Raw genomic sequence first — 13919 nt, 5'->3', positions numbered from 1 at the left:
TCCCCTTTCCCCCTCAATGTATTGGGAGGGGGTTGCATGTCAGTCTGCATGAAGTATGGGCTTTCTGATCTCGTGGGCACCTCCACACACCCCAAGTCCAGCTATAGACTTGATTTGGAGGGTTCCTGCATTTCCCCCCTTGAATCCATTTCTGCTGGAGGATTGGTGGTCCCAAGCTGCCTTCCATAGTTCTTGCTGATTTTGCCCCTTGCCCTTACACACAACTTCCATGAAGACCAACATCTCCCTGATGAAGGTCAGCATGCGTTCCTGAACTTGCATTCTAAACTCCCAGAATCCTCAAGCCCTCCTCAAAACATATAGTTTACTTTTCACTTCCTCGTAAGCTATTCTCCTTCCACTCAGAGAAAGATGACCAGCTATCTTGAAACCAACCAGCTACCCAGAATATAGAAAAGGTATATTGATGATAATGCTCTCTCTTTCTTGCTTTGTCTGTCATTAGAGTGTTGGGCTAGGACTAGGAAGACCCAAGTTCGAATCCCCATTCAACCATGAAACTCACTGGGTGACTCTGAGCCAATCGTGCATCTCTGAGCCTAACCTTCCTCACAGGGTTGTTGTAAAGATAAAAATAAGCATGTACATCACTCTGAGCTTCCCTCCTAGGAAGTCAATAAGATCTGTTCCTGGAGTACCAGACTACCAGCCCTGGCCCTTCTGTGGTCTGGCAACTGGTGTATTCCCCCAGGATTCTCACACATGTCTCTCAGTCTGTTCCCCCCCACATACATACCTTTGTGCACATTAAGACGAAAGAAACTACACCATTAACATATGAGAGCCCAGGAATGGGGCTAGATCATGTGTTAGGTCAATGAAATGGCTCCTTGCATGTGTGTCTCTTCTCCTTTTATTTAAAGCATGCTTTTCCCAGGGCCATTCCATCCCTCTAATTGCAGGAACTCCAGGGACAAAGGGACATAGGAAGCTGCCATATACTGAGTCAGACCATTGGTCTATCTAGCTCAGTATTGACTTCACAGACTGGCAGCAGCTTCTCCAAGGTTGCAGACAGGAATCTCTCTCAGCCCTATCTTGGAGAAGCCAGGGAAGGAACTTGAAACCTCCTGCTTTTCCCAGAGTGGCTCCATCCAATGAGGGGAATATCTTACCGTGCTCACACATCAAGTCTTCCATTCATAAGCAACCAAGATGGACCCTGCTTAGCTAAGGGGACAAGTCATGCTTGCTACCACAAAACCAGCTCTCCTCTTGTGGCATCCCTGTTGCCAAGCAGCAGGAGGAGCAGCAAGGAGACAGCAGAGGGCAGGGCGTCAGCGTTGAGAGGCAGCCAGCGACTGACAGATTTATGGGCTTCTCTGAGCCGGCGTCTCTATGGTGACAGAGAAGCTTGTACATTAAGCCCAGGTTATAGCGGTGGCAGAATTCAGATGACACTGCTTCATTCTGACCACAGGTTTCAGCAGCAAAACTCACCACAAACCAGGGTTCAAATTTAGGTTTGGGAGCAACAACGGAGCCACGGTTAGGTGACGAAACTGCAGCGTCACGCTTTTGGATGATCACAAACTCAAACCGCTGGCATGTTTACCTCTGGTTTGGCATTATGTCCGAATGGGGCCTAAGTCTGAACGGCCTTTACTCATGCCAGCTATCTCAGAATGTACGACTGCTGTATGCACACTTGCACCTGATTCAAGCTAATTCCCCCACATAGTCACAGGGCATGATCGCAACCACACACCTGAGCAAATGTGATAACATGTGGACAGAATGCTGGCAAAGTGCCAGTGATAGCTACTACACTAACCCAGAGGACGGAGTTGTTGAGATGTAATGTTTGAAGGAAGATCTCTGTGCTAGAATCGGTGCATCTCTCTGCTCCAATGCCACAATGCCTGCTGGTTCCACCATCTCCCCACCTATTCACCCACTATAATACATCCGAACTCCTGGAACAGGAGTGAGTTGTGGTTGCAGCCCACCACTCAATGAGGCTATTCACACATGCGTGCAAAACTGGGCTAAGGGAGCCCAGCCCAGTTTTGCACATGCATGTGAACCACCAGGATCAGGCCCGATCCCGGCAGCTACACAGTGGCAAACCCGCCTAAGTAGTCTCCCTTTAAAATGAGGTTAAGAGGGTGAGTGCTCCCTTAACCTCATTTATTTACTGCTTCAAGCCACGGCTGTCACACTCGGGGGATCCCAGTAATGCACCGTGCACTTGCACGGGTGGGCGATGCGTGGTTCACACATCCCTGCACCCCAGACCTTGGATCTGATGGGGGCAGCTGCAGGTTGTCCGGGCAGACTATCTGCCCACCCAAGGCAGCAAGGATGACCATCTGTGCGGAAAGTGAGTGTAAGCTGCTCTCTCCACAAACTTCCCCGACTAGGACTGGGGGAGACCCGAGTTCAAATCCCCATTCAGCCATGATACTAGCTGGGTGACTCTGGGCCAGTCACTTCTCTCTCAGCCTAACCAACTTCACAGAGTAGTTGTGAGGAGAAGCTTAAGTATGTAGTACACCGCTTTGGGCTCCTTGGAGGAAGAGCGGGATATAAATGCAAAATCTTCTTCTTCTTCTTCTTCTTCTTCTTCTTCTTCTTCTTCTTCTTCTTCTTCTCCTCTCTGATTGTGAGAAGAGCTCCATTGTCTCTGCCTGGACATTCAGTTCCAGCCCTACAACAATGTGGCAAGTCTGTTGGGACCAGTATGCCACCTGGCACATGCTGCACGGGTGCTGAAATGTGATGTCAAAAGGTACCCTTTTGGCATCACACTTCAGAAGGCGCAGTTGGAGACTGCCTCTCTTCAATATATGTACCAGCTGACTTAGTCAGGACAAGGGGGAGAGATCAGAGAAAACATTGAATGTTTGAATATCAAGGAGAAGAAATGGGAAAGTGGTGATTTCTACTATAACTATATTGGGGTGAGCTGCATGGAAATGATGCTGATTATGATCCTGATTATGAGTGAAAAGAGGCAACTGATTTAAAATGAATTGAAACACCCAATTCACAAGTTATTAATTTATTATCAAGTGAAAGCAATTGATTATCAACCTGAGACATCTACCACCAAACTGAAATGACTGATTGTTAATGAACGGAGGGATTACTAATGATCTGAGACAATTTGATTATTTACAAAAATCTTGGGTAGATAATTTTATGTTAATCAACTGATACAACTGTCTATTGATACATAACTAGTTGGGATGAATTGGAATAATTGTTAATTACTGATAATTTGACACACATAATTGATGACTAGAGTCAATGAGGTAGATCAGTTTCATTACACTGAAGATTAGTCACTAAGAAATGTATTGCGTATGTGGACAAACAGTTTAGGAAAATTTGCTTCAATTTTAACACAGCTCCAAAAAGGGACTGAAAAGCAAGACAACAAAGAACGTGAAGGTTTGCAGAGGATAATGCAGAGGATATTGGCAGGAATCCACAAGCCCCCTGACCAGCTTTCTGAAGGCAAAAGCCCTCTTCTGGTCATCATCTTTGCCCACTGCAAAGATGCCCTCCCCAGAATCTCCCTCTCTGTACATTGCAGGTAATGATGACCAAACCAAACAATTGCAGGGCTCAAATGTGCTTAGTTTTCCTTTGCCAAATATTTAACGTACATTGGGGAGCACAATCCAGATTGGGACCATGGCATGGGAAGGAGTGGAGTGTTAATCCTTTGCCCCAAATCATGGTCAGGACCAGGCATAAAGCTACAAAGGAACAAGGGGGTGCAAACATGGCAGGAGCATGGGTGGGACTGCCTCCCGCCTACCCTCGCTTCTTCTCTTTCTCCATGCTGAGTCTGAGGACAATGTCCCCACAGTGGCTCCCTCACTTATGGCCGAGCGGTTCCTCCCACCAAACGGCTGGGCTAGGGAAGGAGATCCGCTGGGCACCACACAACCTCCTCTGAGATTCCAGAAGCACTTGAAAGGTGCGGGATTTGGCTAGGTCCTCCATTAATTCTCTTTTACTAATTGTGCTGATTAGTAAAATCAGCACAATTGCATGCTGAGGTAACAGCACTCACTACATGCTCTGAGACACACAGTACCAAATTCTTCTTAAACATTGCTCTAACACTAACCCCCAGCTTTTGCCATTACCACTAGCCTATGTAGGTAGTGGACTGGAGCATGGAAGACCTGGCCAAATTATGCTTCCATGGTTACGATTTTGTAGGCCTGTACAGGATCTCAGATTGGACATCAACAGGGTTCCCTTTAACAGGGATTCCCAGATGTTGTTGACTACAATTCCCAGCATCCCCAGCTGCAATAGCCTTTGTTTGAGGATTATGGGAATTGTAGTCAAGAACATCTGAGAATCGCTGTTAGAGGCAACACTGGACATCAGGTTTCATGTCCTTATGGTGTAAAGCTCTAGGCAGGCTCTTTCAAAAAATGTGAATGTAATAGATAGAACTCTTATTTATAATAAGCTATATATAAACATAAACATATACTCTATCTATCTATCTATCTATCTATCTATCTATCTACACACACACACACCCCTAATGGTGCAGGGGGGAAATGCTTGACTAACAAGCAGAAGGTTGCCGGTTCGAATCCCCGCTGGTAATATATTGGGTAGCAGCGAAATAGGAAGATGCTGAAAGGCATCATCTCACACTGCGAGGGAGGAGGCAATGGTAAACCCCTCCTGTATTCTACCAAAGAAAACCATAGGGCTCTGTGGGTGCCAGGAGTCAAAATCAGCTTGACGGCACACTTTATATATATTATAGAAAAGAAGCATATAATAATAATAGTATAAAGATATGAAAGGGTTACATTGGCAAATATGTTTCTTCAGTGCTTGGTTGAAATTGATTTACTAAGCAAGGCCCTCACAGACTTGCACGTTCCCAAATCCCCTCATTCGGGTCCTTTCAAAGGTCCAAGATGACTCCAATGGCCTGCTTCTAGGCTACTTCAAATGCAGACAGCTAATGTGTGCTTAAACTGTCTTCAGGCAGAATGAGTGAAGGAAGAGACTGCTATGGACTCCTTTAAAAATACTTTGAGTTTGGGGTAAAGGATTCCACCCACCCCTTGTAACCTAAGCCAATCAATATCTTACAAGTCAGAAAGACTTCAAGGGCTGTGAAAAGCCAAGTAGGAAAGCTAATTCAAATTAATATCTGAAGGAAGGATAACAATTATCACCTCATCAGTCTGACCCCTCCGAGTATTTATGGTACTTAGGGCAGATTGGGCAACAATTAACTAAGTAGGACAAGAGGAGGTAGGAGGGAGCCAGGCTTTGTTGCCTGGGTGACAGACAGAGAAATCACATCTGTACAAAGGAAGCTAGATTTTGATTTTGATTTACTGCCATTGCTTTTTATAGGCCTCATAACAGATAGAAATTCAACAGATGGAGATACAGTGATGAAAAAGACTGCTGAATTTCTACCTGTTATCTAGGTTTTCAGATGCACAGGACACAGGAGTGTAGCTAACAGGCTCCCTTCCGTTGCAGTGCCTTTAAAGATCATGGCCTATACATGGAAAAGGAGAAAACAAGTTACATAAGGTGAAGGGAGCTGTGTGAAATGCAGACATTCAGTGGGTTCAGCCGTCCCCTAGCATGAAGTCGAGCAGTAAGGAAAGTTCCATCCACTGAATCTCTGCATCTTATGCAGTCATTTAGAGGCACAGGAGGCTGCCCAAGGCAAAGCTTAACACTATCTATAATTATAGGGCTCAGCCCAATAAACTCTTGGAAAAGCTTTGAAGTTTCATGTAGAACTCCCCCAGGGATCTGTACTCGGACCAGTGATTTTTAATTTATTCATAAATGATCTAGAAGTTGGGGTAAGCAGCAAGGTGGCCAAATTTGCAGATGACACCAAACTATTTAGGGCCGTGAAATCGTAAACAGATTGTGAGGAGCTCCAAAAGGATCTCTCCAAACTGGGTGAGTGAGCAACAAAATGGCAAATGTGGTTCAATGTTGGCAAGTGTAAAGTGATGCACATTGGGATGAAAAACCCCAACTTCACATTTATTTATTTATTTATGACATTTCTATACTGCCCAAAGCTTGTGTCTCTGGGCGGTTTACAATCGGAATAATTTAAAACAACAAATCACTTAACAATTAAAATCATTTAAAACTTTAAAAATTTTAAAACATGTATATATGCTGATGGAATCTGAGCTGTAGTGACTGACCAGGAGAGGGATCTTGGGGTCATGGTGGACAGCTTGTTGAAAGTGTCAACTCAGTGTGCGGCAGCTGTGAAAAAGGCCAATTCCATCCATGTTAGGGATCATCAGGAAGGGGATTTAAAATAAAACTGCTAATATTATAATGCTCTTATACAAAACTATGGTGCGGCCACACCTGGAGTACTGTGTACAATTCTGGTCACCACGTCTAAAAAAGGACATTGTAGAACTGGAAAAGGTGCAAAAGAGGCAACCAAGATGATCAGGGAGCTAGAGCACCTTCCTTATGAGGCAAGGCGAAAACACAAGAGGCTTTTTAGTTTAGAAAAAAGATGACTACGGGGAGACATGATAGAGGTCTCTAAAATCATGCATGTTGTGGAGAAAGTGGACAGAGAGAAATTTTTCTCCCTCTCACAACACTAGAACAAGGGGTCATCCCATAAAATTAATTGCCAGGAAATCTAGGACCAACAAATGGAAGTACTTCTTCACACAATGCATAATCAACTTGTGAAATTCTCTGCCACGAGATGTGGTGAAAGCCAACAACCTGGATGGCTTTAAGAAGGGTTTGGATAACTTCATGGAGGAGAAGTCTATCATCGGCTACTAGTTGGAGGGCTATAGGCCACCTCCAGCCTCAGAGGCAGGATGCCTCTGAGCACCAGTTGCAGGAGAGTAACAGCAGGAGAGAGGGCATGCCCGAAACTCCTGCCTGTAGGCTTCCAACGGCATCTGGTAGGCCACTGTGTGAAACAGGATGTTGGACTAGATGGGCCTTGGGCTTGATCCAGCAGGGATGTTCTTATGTAACTCCATTGGATTTCTGACAGGATACAAATATCAAACCAGCTCCTTAATTGCTTTTAAAAATTGTTTACCAGTCCCGCTTTTCCATTTTCTGATCACGCAACCCTAACTCCTTTTTACTGTTCCTTCTAATTTCTCAATCACAATCTCTTTTCCTATGGGCTGGTTCAGATAACACAACAAATCATAGTTTGGTAGGTTGTTGTCACGATTCAGAGCTTGCCCAATTCAGATGCTTCCTCTTCTTCCCTACTCTCCCTCAATTAAGTATTAGCCATCATCCAGTCACCCACCCATCCCTCATCTGGTAGCTTTTATTAGCAAAGCTGGGCATGGGTCAAGAGTGCATGATGTCCCCACATCACAGTAGCTCAAGGCTTCTTTCCCTCATGCTGCAGTCCTGATCTAGGTTAGGGTCTTCCCCATGGTTCCTACTTAGTACAGAAAATTTTAGTATAGAAAAGCTTAATGTAGTATACAGTTTGGCTCTCAGGAAATTTGAATATTTCTAAATTTTCAAAGCAATGTTGGAAGCCCCATAACAACAGAAGGAATGACGTGAGTGCTTAAATTGAAAAACAGCAAAGTTCCCGGCTTATAGCAGTTCTCTGAAAATTATTATAAGCCATTTTGTAATACGTTTTTAATTTCACTCAGCTACACTAAGTGTGCTCAGCAAAGTAGCATTCTTCAATCTTAGAAAATGATCTTATTAGTTTAAAAACAAAAACAAAAGGAAGATCAATCTAAGCACAGATATCTTTGTAAACCTTCAGGGAAAAATAGTCCTGATGAAGCTTTAACATTTTGATTGCAGACAGTTTGAATTTACTCTGCAAAGCATTCTGCGATACCTTAAGTATGAAAGTCACTCTTTCTAATCCAACTGTATTCCATTTATCTCAGATGTGTTTGAAGCTAAACTACTACCATTATTTAAACTGAAAATAAATCATTTCATGTATTGTATATTGCACTACTAGAAGAGGTTCTCAGACACTTAAAAGCAGATCTCCTGTCAGATTATTTCTCAAATGATTGCTCTCCTGAATAAAATGCTGGTGGCAGGCTCCTCTGTCATGTTTTCTTTCTTTTCCTATTACAGTTCAATCACTCATTACTACTTTCTATCTCAAAGTGCTAATTTAAACAGCTTCCCTTTTAGTCTCCCTCTTAAATATCCCCTTGGGTCTTTCCCAGATGGCGGGCTTTACCATGGGATTAAATGGTGTAAAGTCGAGTAAATTTTGAGGGCATATATTAGCCACATACAAGCACAGTAAAGATAATTCAGAACAACCGGGGGGGGTTTCACATTGGTGTTATTTTAATAGGGTTCCTTGCTGGTTTATTCCAATGCACCATTCATACTGTCTTACCCTGGTCCCTTTGGGCCAATGGCTTCCTAGATGAGGCAGAACGCAGCTCCTCCTACTCTTTCCTACCTGCCCATGCATGGTGTGTGCCTTGAAAAAAATTCAGTTGGGGCCACGGAAATTTAATTTCCTTTTTTAAAATTTATGTTTGGAGAGACTGCCGCAAGACCAACGACTTGCCAAACCAACCACACTGACACTCCCCCCACTCCACCCCTGCTGTAAAGCTGTAAAGCTTGTGATAAAAATTCTGCCTATTGACACTTTTCCAGGGGCAGAGCTGTAATCTGGCCAGACCCATCTATTGGGTGGTGTGAGCAGGGCGATCTCTCCAGTTCCAACCACACACCTGCACTCCCTTTCAGCTGCTCCCCCTCACCCCTCCCTGCTCAGTATCCAACATGCATAGTGCTAACGAGTTCCATCACTTCCCTCCTCATTCGAGCAAAGAGAGAGGCAATCAAACTTCCCAGCCCTGCAGCAGCAAGGGCAGCAACAGCAGCAGCCTCCCTTCTGGGAGTAGGGAGTAGCCCAGGGTAGGTTGCCTTGCCTTTGTCACTCAGCTGCCATTGCAGCCACCACCACCACCACCTCTTCACACATGTAGGTTCCACTCAGATGTAGTCTTACACTTGGGGGCAGGGCAGTGGCACATCTAGGCCCCCATTGCACACACTCTTCCCTTGCTGACTCTTGGGTGTGCTTGCATAAACTGCTTCTCCTTGGTACATATGTACACATATACCTTCTTTTTCTGCCTTGTGCACAGGGTGCCCTTTCTCTTCCCACTGCATGTGCTGGAGCAGCAGTGGTGTTGGCAGAGTGGTGGGGCAGGGCAGTCTATCCCAGGCTGCTCCCTCAGGGAGGCTGCTGCCGCCACCGCCACCACTCTGCCCCCCACGTGCTGGAAACCACCACAGGGGGCTGCCACAAGGGGAGAGGCACCACAGGGGCACTGCCAGGTGGGGGGCCAGCAGCCTGAACACAGGCCACCTATGCCCTCCCTACGCCACTGCAGTCTTCTGCTGGGTTTTCTGTTTGGATAGATTTATCTGGGTTTCTGTCTTTTTTTGCTCCCCCTTCAAACAGTCAATCTTGCGGAATATCGACAAGATAAGTGGGTAAATTGCTCCTCCTTCAGGCAGTCAATCATCCGCAAGATCACCAAGTAAATCTATACAAAAAAAATAAAAGAAAAGCAAGTCTTTAAGAAAAGGAGCTCTATCAGTATGACCCCTCCATGCATCTCAGAAGAACTGTCAGGATGTATCGAAGTATCCCAAAAAGGCACCGTCAAAAGTGGGACTTTTTAGAATGGAGATAATGCAGGCTAAGCTCCAATGTGCAGGGAAAGATCCAAATCATGTATGGAGGGCATCTTGATGTCTTGTATGGATTTCAATGTAAACTGTTGTAAACCGCCCAGAGCCGTAGGTTTTGGGCAGTATAAAAATATGCTAAATAAATAAACAAACAAATTCCCAACCCCCGCCCGATGTCTGAATGTATGCCCACCTTTCCTGTGGTGAAGCAAAGTAAAATCACCATCTGGGAAGGGCCATGGTTACACCATCCACTTATCCTATATTTTAATTTACCATACACACATAAAACCTTCTCCCTGGCTTAATAAAAGACGAATAACTCTAAGAAAGTCGCTTAGTTCATTTGTGACACCAAACCATATAAGGCCTTGTGCTTTCTCTTGCTGCTTTCTCCTTGCTCCCCTCACCTGCTGTGTTTTAGTCAGTTATTCTGCTTTTGTAGAAATCAGAGTATGCTGTGGTCTGTACAATTCCTCCAAACTAAGAGGGTAAACCACAATTGCAAGAAGAACAATGTGCTGGTTTGGATGTAACAGTGAGTTCTGGTTTCTGCAGGAGGCAGAGGGCAACACAATTGCACAAGGCTTGTTCATGTAATGCCAAACCATGATTTGGGTTCATATGTGAACCAATCCAGTGTTTTAGTATCCAAGCAAGCAAGCCCTGTTGCTGCAAAGTCTCTTTGCTGCAAGGTCTCCAACAGAGATATGTGCACCAACACATGAAGCCCCATTAACACCAGAGATTGCACAACTACGTTTTCCCCCTACAAAGGGCACGCATGCCAGGCCATAGGGGAAGTGATACCACGGCATTTCAAAGAACTACCAATGTACCAACCCAATGCACAGCAGGGCTCCCATCAATACTACATCTGAAATATACCCACAGAAACTATGGCTGTGGCAACTTTCCTGTGGTCCAGTCATATAAAGAGAGAACACCTAGACCCACCAATCTGGTGGTGTCTGTCTCTCTCCATTTGATTGGATTTCTTGAGCAACCTGCAATGCACAGCTGGGCACATTGCAAATTCATTACTTAGAATTACCATACATAATGTTTTGACAGCTTCCATCCCTGGAAGGAGAAGGGGCACATGTGCAAGTAACCTTTTCATTAATAACACACCTGATCAAGCATGGCTGCCCAGAAAGGCATCCTTTCAAAATTGTTGCAGGTGCTGTCCGGTTGGGCAGCAGGGCATTGATTTCCCTGGAAGCTGGGACAGTGACTGAATTTTTAAGATCCCCATGAATTGTGCTCCCCCCTCCAACTGTATGTATTCACACACACACACACTCAGCCCTGCCCCACCCACCCCAGCTTAGAGGTACCCCGTGCTGGTGGGTGTCATGTGTACTCCACACTGGCATGGTATCAAAGGAAAATCTACCATGAATGACTATTTTTCTTTTAAATTTGGATTAAAAGAAAACCTCTGGTTTTTCCAGTGCTCATGTTCTAATTTTTTTACCAGTCTATAGGGGAAGGAACCCTAGCCTCTTCCCCTGGAGTGCTAGCATGCCATCTCAGCCATACCTAACCAGCAGAACCATCCAATGTGACAAAGGAAATGAGCTTGAGAACCTAATGTGAAAATCAGACGTCCAATAGCTGCTTCTCCCCTTCTCCCAAGGACTGCTCTTTCATGAGAGTGCCTGGTCATGGAGACATATATGTGGACTAGAAGGCTATTGCCGCCCAGCGTGTTTGCTAGATCCATGCAAGCCCTGGGGAAGGGTACCCCAGCAACACCTTTCCCGGTCCCGGTGACTGCCATGAACCAAGTGTCCAAGTGCTCGCTCTGACAGTCTAGTCTCCCCACGACACATATCAATGGGGCTTTTTGACCTGCACAGCCACCTGGCTTGTCAGGAACCACTCTAATCCATGTGCGCCCTACTCAGGGATGCCCTGCGGCATCTGATCTACACACAGGGGCATATCTAGTGTATGGCAGGCAGGGCACATGCCCTGGGCGCCACTTGAAGGGGGGCGCAAATTCCTAAAATTATTTAAAAAAAAAAAAAAAAGTCTACCAAAAACAAAATGGCCACTGCACATGCTCAAATGGCCTCTGTGAGGCCCTAGGCCATGCCAGGCCTCACAGATGCCATTTGAGCATGCACGGTGGCCATTTTGTTTTCAGCGGCCATTAAAAAAATTATTTTAAAAAATGGCCACTGCACATGCTCAAATGGTCTCTGCCAGGCCCTAGAGGCCAGGGATGGGAGGGGTAACCTTTGCAGACGACCCCCTCCCACGGCCTATAGGAAGCGCCCCAAAGGGGCTACAGGTTAAAAAAAAATAATTTAATATAATATAAGTCATTGTACGCATATTCAGATTGGCACTATGTTCAGAGAATCAGGGCTTGTGAATACAGAGCTGAAGCTTATGAGCTAAGATTGTATTCATTTGCTCTTACTTTGTTTCTTATGATAAGTGAGTTAAATGTGGTGTCTTAATAATATGGCTATTAATGGTGAATTTGTCTTTGAATCAGTGTGAAATCCTTAGTATTAAGGCCCACTGGGAGTTTATTGCTCTCTTTCTCTCATTTTAACTATCTTTCTGAAATACTAGAATATATTCCAAGCAGTGACACAGTTTACTCTGCATATCCTTTAATTATTTTCAGAGTATCTGGGAAAAGTCAAATTCTCCATTTATTTTTAAAACGTATGTAATGGTGATGCTACAATGCATAGTAAAGAATTAGATAGGCACTTCTGTTTAGTTTTCCAAGTACACCTCCACATAGTATTTGGGTATTTTATGAGCCCCAGCAGACTGATATTTGTAGTTTTCCAGCATTTTTTGGTCTGGCTACATCCACTGCTAAATAGTTTTTGAAATTTTAAAAGATTAATGAGCTTGACTTATATTTTTCAGCTGATATTTGGTTTGGACAGGGGGCACAATTTCAGTGCTTTTAAACAAACATCAGTTTGGACAGGGGGCACAATTTCAGTGCTTGCCCTAGGCGCTATTTTCCCTAGATACGCCTCTGTCTACACACTCCGTAACATCAGTCGCAGACTGGCTTGTTTTGCTGTAGTCATACTGTAGGAGCCTTCCCCAGTCTTTCCCAACTCTGTACACCCAAAACCACTTGGACACATGAAGTAGACCAGACTCCTTGGAAGTCTGGAAGGCTTGAGTGGAGAGAGGAAGGTATGGAGCATACGTTCTATTATTAACCAGAGATACCGGGAACCATACATCAGTGGTGCCCCCTATAGTTGGATGGCCTACCTCATGAAAGTGCAGTCCAATGGAGAGCTGAAGCACATGGTGCCTCTGCTTTTCTCTGGCGTGCTGGCCCTCTCATGAGGGGGGTAATCCCTGGGCAGCAAACCAGCTCAGGGGTAAGATTGTTTTGGGGTTTCCTGAAATGCTTGGCTTGAGTCTGTGCATCCAAGAGCATCCTTTGTCACAGTGGGCCAAACTCCAGGATCCATTGCCTGCCCTCAAATACCTATTCACCCTTACGAAGTCATCAGTAACAGAAAACGAGTGGCATCAGTAACAGAAAACATCCCTTGGGTGAGAGAGAGAGGGGGGGGGGAGAGAGAGAGACTCACATCCTGACAGCTGTTTAGCAAGTGTGAAGGAAATTTAGGACACCAACTTGTTGATGTGTGCGGAAAGCAGCTGCTGCTATAAGGTTCTGATTCTTCTGATTACTTTTCTCCCTGGCAGCTACCCTGTTCTTATTCATGATGCTGCCAATCATTTTAAAAGCCTATATCAAATCTCTACTCACCCTATTTTAGCTCATTGTGGGTGGCACAGAATGAGGAATTCAGGAAGCAGTAAATTCTAACTATTAGTTATTTGTGTAGAATATTCATAGAATATATTGCTTTTCAAAGGAAAAAAAGGTCAGACAAAGTTTATATAAGTAGAAAGTGCAGCATTCTGTCACTTTCTATGTTCATACTAATCATAGGTATCAGAAGATAATGCATTTAAGAAATGCCAGCAAATCCTAATTCTTTCTTTTATGGCTCTTTTATGGGGATATTTTATAGAGGCACTGGTTATTATACTGGATCTCAAACCAAACTGTATCTGTGTGAAGAACTTGTATGTCCAGTTTACTAGTGCACAGGTACTTTTTTCATAAGATCAATATCCTCAGCACACAGCTATACTAGATAGTATCTGATTTTTGGCAGGTCAATAGGCTCATATCTTAC

At 44.5% G+C, this 13919-nt stretch overlaps 1 protein-coding gene across 1 annotated transcript in view; it reads right to left on the bottom strand.

Annotated features, from left to right (window-relative positions):
- Positions 1-13919, bottom strand: part of RP1 (RP1 axonemal microtubule associated) — a 339664-nt gene that overhangs the window by 242312 nt on the left and 83433 nt on the right. The gene's annotated exons all lie outside the window — the stretch shown is intronic.

The sequence above is a fragment of the Hemicordylus capensis genome, chromosome 4, assembly GCF_027244095.1.
Source record: "Hemicordylus capensis ecotype Gifberg chromosome 4, rHemCap1.1.pri, whole genome shotgun sequence".
NCBI lineage: Eukaryota > Metazoa > Chordata > Lepidosauria > Squamata > Cordylidae > Hemicordylus > Hemicordylus capensis.
Note: the sequence above shows the minus strand (reverse complement) of the source record. Positions and strands in the feature narration are given on the sequence as shown.